Consider the following 10,632-nt stretch of genomic DNA (forward strand, 5'->3'; position numbering starts at 1 on the left):
GGAACCTTTGAAATATGAAACCAATACGACTAAGGAGGATTCGTGCATTAGAAGGACAAACAGTGAGTGAGTGAGTGAGTGTGAGTGAGTGAGTGAGTGAGTGAAGAAGGAAGGAGTGATTGAGTGACTGAGTGAGAGGGAGAAGGAGGAAGACAGGGAGGGAAAGAGAAAGATAGGAAAGAAAGGAGAAATGAAGGGAGGGAGAGGAAGAACAGGAAGAAAGGGAGGAAGGAAGGGAGGGATAAAGGAAAGGAAAGGAAGGGAAGAAATGAGAAATGGAGTGAGAGGGAGAAGGAGGAAGACAAGGAGGGAAAGAGGAAGGTAGGAAAGAAAGGAGAAATGAAGGGAAGGAGAGAGGAAGAACAGGAAGAAAGGGAGGAAGGGAGGGAGAGAGGGAGAGATAAAGGAAAGGAAAGGAGAGAAAGAAATGAGAAATGGAGAGACGCAGAGGAAGAAGGAAAGAAGGAAGGGAGGAAGAGGGAGAGAAGAAAGGGAGGAAAATGAGAGGCAAGGTAAGGAGTAATGGAGGAAGGAAAGGAGGGGAAGGGAGGAAGGGAGAGAAGAAGAGAGAGAGAAAGAAAGTGAAGAAAGAAGAAATGGAGAAAGGAGTAAATCGTTAGAGCAGGAAGAATAAGAATAAGGGAAAGGAAGAAGAAAGAGAAGGAGAGAGGGACGAGGAGAAGCAGAGGTATGGAAGAAAGGAATAGGAGAGGAGGAAGAAAGGGAATAAGAACAGGGAAAAAGGAGTGAAAGAGAAGGAGGGAGGGAGGGAGAATGAGTGAATGAGAGGAAATAGAACAAAAACAAGAATAAAAGAAGGAAGAGGAGGAAGAGAAGCAGAAGCATGGAAGAAAGGAATAGGAGAGAAGAGTGAATAAGAACAGGGAAAGAGGGGAGTGAAAGAGAAGGAGGGAGGGAGAGAGAAGGAGTGAATGAGAGGAAATAGAACATAAACAAGAATAAAAGAAAGAAGAGGAAGAGGAAGAGGAGGAGGAATAGAAGATAAGAAAGAACAAAGAGAAATGAAATAACATGAACTGGCTATAGATAGAGCTCTCGGAAACACAAACACACAAACACACAAACATTGGAACACACAGAAATTGCACAGTTTCACCAACAATACCAAGAATGAAACGGGAATAAAAAGGAGAAGATGAAAAGATAGAGACAGACAGACAGAGAGAGAGCAAGCAATAAGACTTCTGACCCGAGCAATTATTTAGAGGTTTGCTTGGGCCACGTCGATCTCCGGGACCTGAAGAAGAAGTCAACACAAACATTGCAAAGAAACGCAGAAAAAAATAGGTATCCAGCGTTTTTGAAGAACCTTTAAACCCCCGAGGCGGACAGTGCGAGGTTATGAGGAGGAGGACAAAGATGAGGGTAAGGAGGAGGAGGAGGGAGAATGAGTGAATGAGAGGAAATAGAACATAAACAAGAATAAAAGAAGGAAGAGGAGGAAGAGAAGCAGAGGTATGGAAGAAAGGAGGAGAGGAAATAGAAAAGGAATAAGAACAGGGAAAAAGGAGTGAAAGAGAAGGAGGGAGGGAGGGAGAATGAGTGAATGAGAGGAAATAGAACAAAAACAAGGATAAAAGAAGGAAGAAGAGGAAGAGAAGCAGAGATATGGAAGAAAGGGAATAATAAAGGGAAAAAGGTGAGTGAAAGAGAAGGAGGGAGGGAGGGAGAATGAGTGAATGAGAGGAAATAGAACAAAAACAAGGATAAAAGAAGGAAGAGGAGGAAGAGAAGCAGAGGTATGGAAGAAAGGAATAGGAGAGAAGAGTGAATAAGAACAGGGAAAGAGGGGAGTGAAAGAGAAAGAGGGAGGGAGGGAGAAGGAGTGAATGAGAGGAAATAGAACATAAACAAGAATAAAAGAAAGAAGAGGAAGAGGAAGAGGAGGAGGAATAGAAGATAAGAAAGAACAAAGAGAAATGAAATAACATGAACTGGCTATAGATAGAGCTCTCGGAAACACAAACACACAAACACACAAACATTGGAACACACAGAAATTGCACAGTTTCACCAACAATACCAAGAATGAAACAGGAATAAAAAGGAGAAGATGAAAAGATAGAGACAGACAGACAGAGAGAGAGCAAGCAATAAGACTTCTGACCCGAGCAATTATTTAGAGGTTTGCTTGGGCCACGTCGATCTCCGGGACCTGAAGAAGAAGTCAACACAAACATTGCAAAGAAACGCAGAAAAAAATAGGTATCCAGCGTTTTTGAAGAACCTTTAAACCCCCGAGGCGGACAGTGCGAGGTTATGAGGAGGAGGACAAAGATGAGGGTAAGGAGGAGGAGGAGGACGTGGAGGAGGAGGAGGAGGAGGAAGAGAGAGAACTGAGATAAGAACAGAAGCAAAGAGAGTCTGTTATATTGTAAAATTGTAAAGAAAGAAGAGGAGGAGGAGGAGGAGGAGGAGGAGGAGGAAGAGAGAGAACTGAGATAAGAACAGAAGCAAAGAGAATCTGTTATATTGTGAAATTGTAAAGAAGGAAGAGGAGGAGGAGGAGGAGGAGGACGAGGAGGAGGAGGAGGAGGAGGAAGAGGAGGGTAAAAACGACCAGGAAAAAAGAGAATCACAAGAAACGAAAACGGAAATGAAAAAGGAAAAAAGGGAAAACATTAGAAAAAAAAGAGGAGGAAGAGGAGGAGGAAGGACGATGAAGAGGGAAAAAAAATCAAAATAAACGGAAAAGAAAAGAGAAAGGAAAAGAGGGAAAACCAGTGATAAAAAGAAGAGGAAGAAGAGGAAGAGGACGATGAAGAGGGGAAAAAAACGACCACAAAAAGACGGAAAAGGAAAGAGAAAAGGAAAAAAAGGAGGAGGAGGAAGAGAAAGAAAACAGGAAATAAAGAGAACAAGAAGAAACAAAAAGGGGAAGAAAAAGCAAAAAAAAAAGAAAGATTACGAAAGGAAAAAAAAGGAAGAAAAAAAGACGAAAAGAAAAAAAGCAGAACACCACAGAGAAGAAAATAAAGATAGACGAAAAAAGAAAACTATAAACACCAAAAAAAAAAAAAGAAAACGGGATAGAACATTACAAGGGAAACGAAGGCAGATGAGACACGCGTTAAATTACCAAAAATGAGGGACGGAAGGAGGAGGCAGAGAGGCCACTTGAAGAGACTATATAAGACTGAAATGAGCTTCGGGGTGAGGAGGAGGAGGAGGAGGAAGAGGAAGAAGAGGAGGAGGAAGAGGGGGGTGAGGTATTGTGAGGGCAGGATACTGGAAATGGGAAACAAATGAGCCTCCTTTTTTAGGCAAGGATGAGATTGTTTTAATTAAGGCGAAGGAAGGGAAGGAAGGAAGGAAAGGAGGAAAGAGGAGCTGCTGGGAGAGGAAAAGAGAAGGGAGGGAGAAAAGAGGGAGAGAGAAAGGAGGGAGAGGAGAGGGAAAGAGAAGGGAGGGAAGGAAGGAAGGGGGGAAAGAGGAGCTGCTGGGAGAGGAAGAGAGAAGGGAGGGAGAAAAGAGGGAGAGAGAAGGGAGGGAGAGGAGAGGGAAAGAGAAGGGAGGGAGAAGAGAGGGAAAACCTGCTGAAGATGAGGCAAGATGGGCTTTGAATAGGAAGGTAATTGGAGGGATACAAAGGAGAAGGAAGGTGAGCGAATGGAGGAGGAGGAGGAGGAGGAGGAGGAGGAGGAGGAGGAGGAGGAAGATGATGGAGATGAGAAAGTCGAGGATGGAAGGAGGATCAAAGAAAAGTAGGAAAATAGAAGGGAAAGTAAAATTGATGGAAGAAGAATAAAATAAAAGAAGTATGAATGAGAGGAAGAAGGAAAAGAAAGTAAAACAAGAAAATATAGAAATAAAAATGAAAAACAAAGAAAACTGTTACTTAATCAATTGAAAAAGTGATAAAAAAACATATATTGAAAGCTATTTACTGAGAGAGAGAGAGAGAGAGAGAGAGAGAGAGAGAGAGAGAGAGAGAGAGAGAGAGAGAGAGAGAGAGAGAGAGAGAGAGAGAGAGAGAGAGAGAGAGAGAGAGAGAGAGAGAGAGAGAGAGAGAGAGAGAGAGAGAGAGAACAGCTGAGGTTTGCAGGTAAGGAATGCAATGCAGATCTCCAGCAGCTTGCATTACCTGGTCTAATTAAACCATTACCATCAGCTTACCTGTAGTCCCCCTCCTCCTCCTCCTCCTCTCTCAGTCTCTTTACTCTGAATGACGGCTGTGTAGGTGGGAGGGGGGAAGGGGCCTCTGTGTGTGTGTGTGTGTATGTGTGTGTGTGTGTGTGTGTGTGTGTGTGTGTATGTGTGTGTGTGTGTGTTTCTTCTCTGGCAAAAGGTAATATTAGGGTAAAAAGTTAAGGTAAGAAGGTTAGGTAAGGCAAGATTAGGTAGGTAAGGTAAGGTAAGGTTAGGAAAGGTAAGGTTAGGTAAGGTAAGGTAAGATAAGGTTAGGTAAGGTAAGGTAAGGTAAGGCTAGGAAAGGTAAGGTTAGGTAAGGTAAGGTAAGGTAAGATTAGGCAAGGTATGGTAAGGTAAGGTAAGGTAAGGTAAGGTAAGGTTAGGAAAGGTAAGGTTAGGTAAGGTAAGGTAAGGTAATTAGAGATGATGCATGTAATAGACAGCAGGTGAAGGATTAATAAAGCCTGGAAGTACACACACACACACACACACACACACACACACACACACACACACACACACACACACACACGTCAACATAAATTAAACTTTTTACCTGTACAGCAAACACTTAAGGCGGACAGGTGTAATAGGGAAGTAAACATACAAACACACAAACACACACACACACACACACACACACACACACACACACACACACACACACACATACACACATACATAAATCATCATCATCATCATCATAATCATCTACTTCCTTCGCCTTCTCCTTCCTTCCTTCCTCCTCCTCCTCCTCCTCCTCCTCCTCCTCCTCCTCTAACGTCCTTCCATCCTTTGAAGATTTTTTTTTTACCGTTTTTTTATAGGGAACTTTCTTACCCTATCTGCTCCTCCTCCTCCTCCTCCTCCTCCTCCTTTTTTCTATTCCCAGAGGTTACGATCAAGATGAGTTACTCTTAAAGGGAGAGGAACATTTTTTTTATCCTTAGTTTCCTCCTCCTCCTCCTCCTCTTCCTCCTCCTCCTCCTCTTCTTCATTACGCACGCGCGCGCACACACACACGCATATACTCTCTCTCTCATTCTTTTTCTCCCTAATCCCTTAACATTCATCTACGCAATCACGCTATTTCTCACTTCCCACTTTCCCTTTCTCTCGCTTTTTCGGCCTTATATTGAAGCATATTAGTTTCCCCTGCGAGAGTGATGGCCAGCACGTGAGGGTATTAAGGCACTGGCATGTATAAGGGAGGAAAATAGGAGTAGTAGTTATTAAATGATGGACAGGTTGGCGCTGGGGCTGTTAGTGACTTGTTCCCTTACCGCGGCTGGGGCTTATGAGGGAAGTGAGAGGCATTTGGCTAGGAAGGGCACAGAGAGGCATTTGGCTAGGAAGGGCGCTGAGAGGCATTTGTGGCACAGAGAGGCATTTGAAGGCACTGAGAGGCATTTGGCTAGGAAGGACACTGAGAGGCGAGAGGCATTTGAAGGGCGCAGAGAGGCATTTATTAGAAGGCACTGAGAGGCATTTGAAGGGCACAGAGAGGCATTTGGCTAGAAGGAAACTGAGAGGCATTTGAAGGAAACTGAGAGGCATTTAGGCATTTGGCGCTGAGAGGCATTTAGGAAGGAAACTGAGAGCATTTAATAGAAGGGCACTGAGAGGCATTTATTAGAAGGGCGCTGAGAGGCATTTGGCTTGGAAGGGCGCTGAGAGGCATTTGGCTAGGAAGGGCGCAGAGAGGCATTTAGGCACTGAGAGGCATTTGAAGGAACTGAGAGGCATTTTTTGGTTAGAAGGAAACTGAGAGGCATTTGCATTTATTAGGAAGGGCACTGAGAGGCATTTGGCTAGGAAGGGCACAGAGAGGCATTTGGCTAGGAAGGGCGCTGAGAGGCATTTGGCTAGGAAGGGCGCTGAGAGGCATTTGGCTAGGAAGGGCACTGAGAGGCATTTGGCTAGGAAGGACACTGAGAGGCATTTGGCTAGGAAGGGCACAGAGAGGCATTTGGTTAGGAAGGGCACTGAGAGGCATTTGGCTAGGAAGGACACTGAGAGGCTTTTGGCTAGGAAGGGCACAGAGAGGCTTTTGGCTAGGAAGGGCACAGAGAGGCATTTGGCTAGGAAGGGCACTGAGAGGCTTTTGGCTAGGAAGGACACAGAGAGGCATTTTGATAGGCAGGCACAGAGAGGCTTTTGGTTACGAAAGGCACAGAGAGGCATTTGGCTAGGAAGGGCACTGAGAGGCATTTGGCTAGGAAGGGCACAGAGAGGCATTTGGCTAGGAAGGGCACTGAGAGGCATTTGGCTAGGAAGGGCACTGAGAGGCATTTGGCTAGGAAGGGCACTGAGAGGCTTTTGGCTAGGAAGGAAACTGAGAGGCATTTGGCTAGGAAGGGCGCTGAGAGGCATTTGGCTAGGAAGGGATGGGGTGGGTAGGATGTTATATTGTGTTGTGTGTAATGTTCCTGGTTTTATTAAGTGAAGGACAGATAGACAGACAGGCAGTGACAGACAGACACCACACACACACACACACACACACACACACACACACACACACACACACACACACACACACACACACACACAGGCAGCAGACAAGCACAGACAGAGAGACAAACACGACCAGCATAAAACAGATAGACAGAAAGCTCGCACACACACACACACACACACACACACACACACACACACACACACACACACACACACACACACACACACACACACACACACACACAGACCAACAGAACGAAACAGATGCATATATACACGAACATACTCAAATAAAAAATACAATAAAAATAAAGCATGAAAAAGCGGAGAAAGACGGAGAGAGACACGCACAAAGACGATAAATATGAGAGAGGAGAAAGAAAGAAAAACGAAACGAAACGCGCAAGAGAGAGAAAGAAAGAGACAGAGAAACGAAAAGGGAAAAGAGAAAACAGAGAAAAGAAAGGAAATAAAAACGGAAAATAGATTACACTGAGGCTGAAGTAGGCAGATCGAATACCCTGAAAGGAAAATAAACTAGGAAGGTAAATGAAACAATATGGTTCTTCAAACAAGCCAATCCAGAGAGAGAGAGAGAGAGAGAGAGAGAGAGAGAGAGAGAGAGAGAGAGAGAGAGAGAGAGAGAGAGAGAGAGAGAGAGTATGTGTGTATGTACGTATGTGTGTAAACAGTTAAAACGAAGCATAAGGATTTTTTTCTACGTAGATTGATATGCTCTCTCTCTCTCTCTCTCTCTCTCTCTCTCTCTCTCTCTCTCTCTCTCAAGTTATGTATATGTGAATTGACAGATAGATAGAGAGAAAGACAAAGAAACAGATAGATAGATAGATAGATAGATAGATAGATAGATAAATAGATACCTGAGAATATTAATTAACATCTAACCTTCATTTCCGCACGCACACAAACACACACACACACACACAAACACACACACACACACAGCGAAACACGGCTGAATCGCTCCCTAGTCTCGTCTGTACATGCTCCCTTTCCTCCCATTGTTCCTTCATAGCATTAAATTCTAAGGTATACTGTGTCTTCAAGGGCGGGCAGGTCCAATCAGTCAGTCTGTAAGCTCATGAAGTGAACAGGAACACGAGGATAATGCCTTGTCTATGGTGTTTGGGGTTGAGATGGGAGGTTTAAAAGAAAGTTGAGGAATAGGGAAATCTCTTCTGTAGTTAGTTAGTTAGTTTGTTAGTTAGTTAGATGATTTCTTGTACAGTATTTGGTGTTGATAGAGGATGAAAGAAGAAAGTTGAGGAAGCTATACAGGAAAAATCTTTAGTATTGGGTCATGTATAGAGAATTCATTACACAGTGTTTGGTATTAAGAGAGAAGGTAAAAAGAGACAAAAGGAAACAATACGAAAAATAGTTGAAATTGCTTTGTATACTTAATGTTTGGTGTTGATAAGAAAAAGGAAAGCAGAACATAGATAGAAAATTTATTACACAGTGTTTGGTATTGAGGGAGAAGGTAAAAAGAGACAAAAGGAAACAACACGAAAAATAGTTGAAATTGCTTTGTATACTTAATGTTTGGTGTTGATAAGAAAAGGAAAGAAGAACATAGATAGAGAATTTATTACACAGTGTTTAGTATTGAGGGAGAAGGTAAAAAGAGACAAAAGGAAACGATACGAAAAATAGTTGAAATTGCTTTGTATACTTAATGTTTGGTGTTGATAAGAAAAGGAAAGAAGAACATAGATAGAGAATTTATTACACAGTGTTTGGTATTGAGGGAGAAGGTAAAAAGAGACAAAAGGAAACAATACGAAAAATAGCTGAAATTGCTTTGTATACTTAATGTTTGGTGTTGATAAGAAAAGGAAAGAAGAACATAGATAGAGAATTTATTACACAGTGTTTGGTATTGAGGGAGAAGGTAGAAAGAGACAAAAAGAAACCATACGAGAAATACTTGAAATATCCTTATACAATGTTTGGTATAGATAGAGGAGTTAGGAAGAAAGTTAAGGATACTGTACCAGAAGCCTCCATAGTATCGGATGTTGAGTAGAAAGTCTCTTCATTAGTTTTTATAGAGAGGATAAGAAGACAAAAAAAGGACAAATATAGAAGATAAATATAGTAAGAAGAAATTTGAGAACACCAATCAGAAAACCTCTTTAGTATCAAGGTAAGATAGATAGATAGATAGATAGATAGATAGATAGAAGATAAATATAGAAGGTAGGAATAAATTTAAAGATACCACACAGGAAATACATTGACTATCGGATACTGAGGAAGAGAAAAACAGAGAATTATGAAAATAGTTTGATTTGGACGCTCAACTATTCTGCCTCTGTTTAATTTCAAGTCTCGCATCTCCATATAAAAAAGGAAAGAAGAAATTTAAGGGCGGCACACGGGCAATCCCTGTTCTATCGGATATCGAGGTAGAGAAAGAGAGAAAATTACTGAAAATATCGTTTAATTCGGACGCTAAACTATTACATCTATATTTGATTTCGAGTCCCGCTTCTCCAAATAAAAAAAGAAAGGGGAAATTTGAGGACAGCATATGGGAACTCTATTAACTATCGAATACTGAGGTAGAGAAAGCCTGAAAATTACTGAAAATATCGTTTAATTCGGACGCTAAACTATTCCATCTATATTTGATTTCGAGTCCCGCTTCTCCAAATAAAAAAAGAAAGAGGAAATTTGAGGACAGCATGTGGGAACTCTATTAACTATCGAATACTGAGGTAGAGAAAGCCTGAAAATTACTGAAAATATCGTTTAATTCGGACGCTAAACTATTCCATCTATATTTGATTTCGAGTCGCGCTTCTCCAAATAAAAAAAGAAAGGGGAAATTTGAGGACAGCATGTGAGAACTCTATTAACTATCGAATACTGAGGTAGAGAAAACTTGAAAATTACTGAAAATATCGTCTAATTCGGACGCTAAACAATTCCATCTATATTTGATTTCGAGTCGCGCTTCTCTTGAGGACAGCATATGGGAACTCTATTAACTATCGAATACTGAGGTAGAGAAAGCCTGAAAATTACTGAAAATATCGTTTAATTCGGACGCTAAATTATTCCATCTATATTTAATTTCGAGTCTTGCTTCCCAGAACGCCTCGTGTATTCAACTGTTCCTTTGAGGGGCGCACGATCCTAAAGTTGTTGTGTTTGCACTTTCCTCTCTCTCGTGTTTGCTCTTATTCAACGGCACCCGGTACAGAGTCTGGGTTAGGCTTTTATTAGCTTATTTACCTCTTATCTTTTATGAATGGAGTGGATGTTGTGTTTGTTGTTTCTTTGTTGGGTTTTATTACGGCTGGGTTTGACGGAGGGTAGTAGAGTTTTGGGTGTGTTCTTCATTAGTGTTTGGAAAGGGGTTTAATAATGCAAGAGATTTGGCCTTTCATTTGATATACCAGTCTGTTCTCTCTCTCTCTCTCTCTTCACACACACACACACACACACACACACACACATCCGTCATTAATCAACTTTGTAAATTACGACAACAAAAAACAAAAACAAAACACAGAAAAAGAAAAAAACACGACAGGGACAATTTGCATCCATGTTTTTTTTTTTTTTTTTTTTTGGGGTGGGTTTTTTGTGTGGGAGTGTTGCAGCGACTGTAGTTAGTGAGTTTGTTCGTGTGTGTGTGTGTGTGTGTGTGTGTGTGTGTGTGTGTGTGTGTGTGTGTGTGTGTGTGTGTGTGTGTGTGTGTGTGTGTGTGTGTTTGCCTTTGCGAAATCATACGTTAATCAAGTTGCTGTTTTTTTTCTGATAATCTCCTTTTGATGTTGCAGTTTTCCTCCTCCTCCTCCTCCTCCTCCTCCTTGTTTCGCCACCTCCAAATAATAATACTCCTTCTGTTTTCCATCCATTTTCCCTCCTCCTCCTCCTCCTCCTCCGCTAAGTGTTATCCAATACCTTAGACGTTTATTTTTAGGAGATGAGTTTTTTTCCTCTTCCATATTTACCCTTCTTCTCCTCTTACCCTCACGTAGTACT

This window comes from Eriocheir sinensis, chromosome 16 (assembly GCF_024679095.1).
Source record: "Eriocheir sinensis breed Jianghai 21 chromosome 16, ASM2467909v1, whole genome shotgun sequence".
NCBI lineage: Eukaryota > Metazoa > Arthropoda > Malacostraca > Decapoda > Varunidae > Eriocheir > Eriocheir sinensis.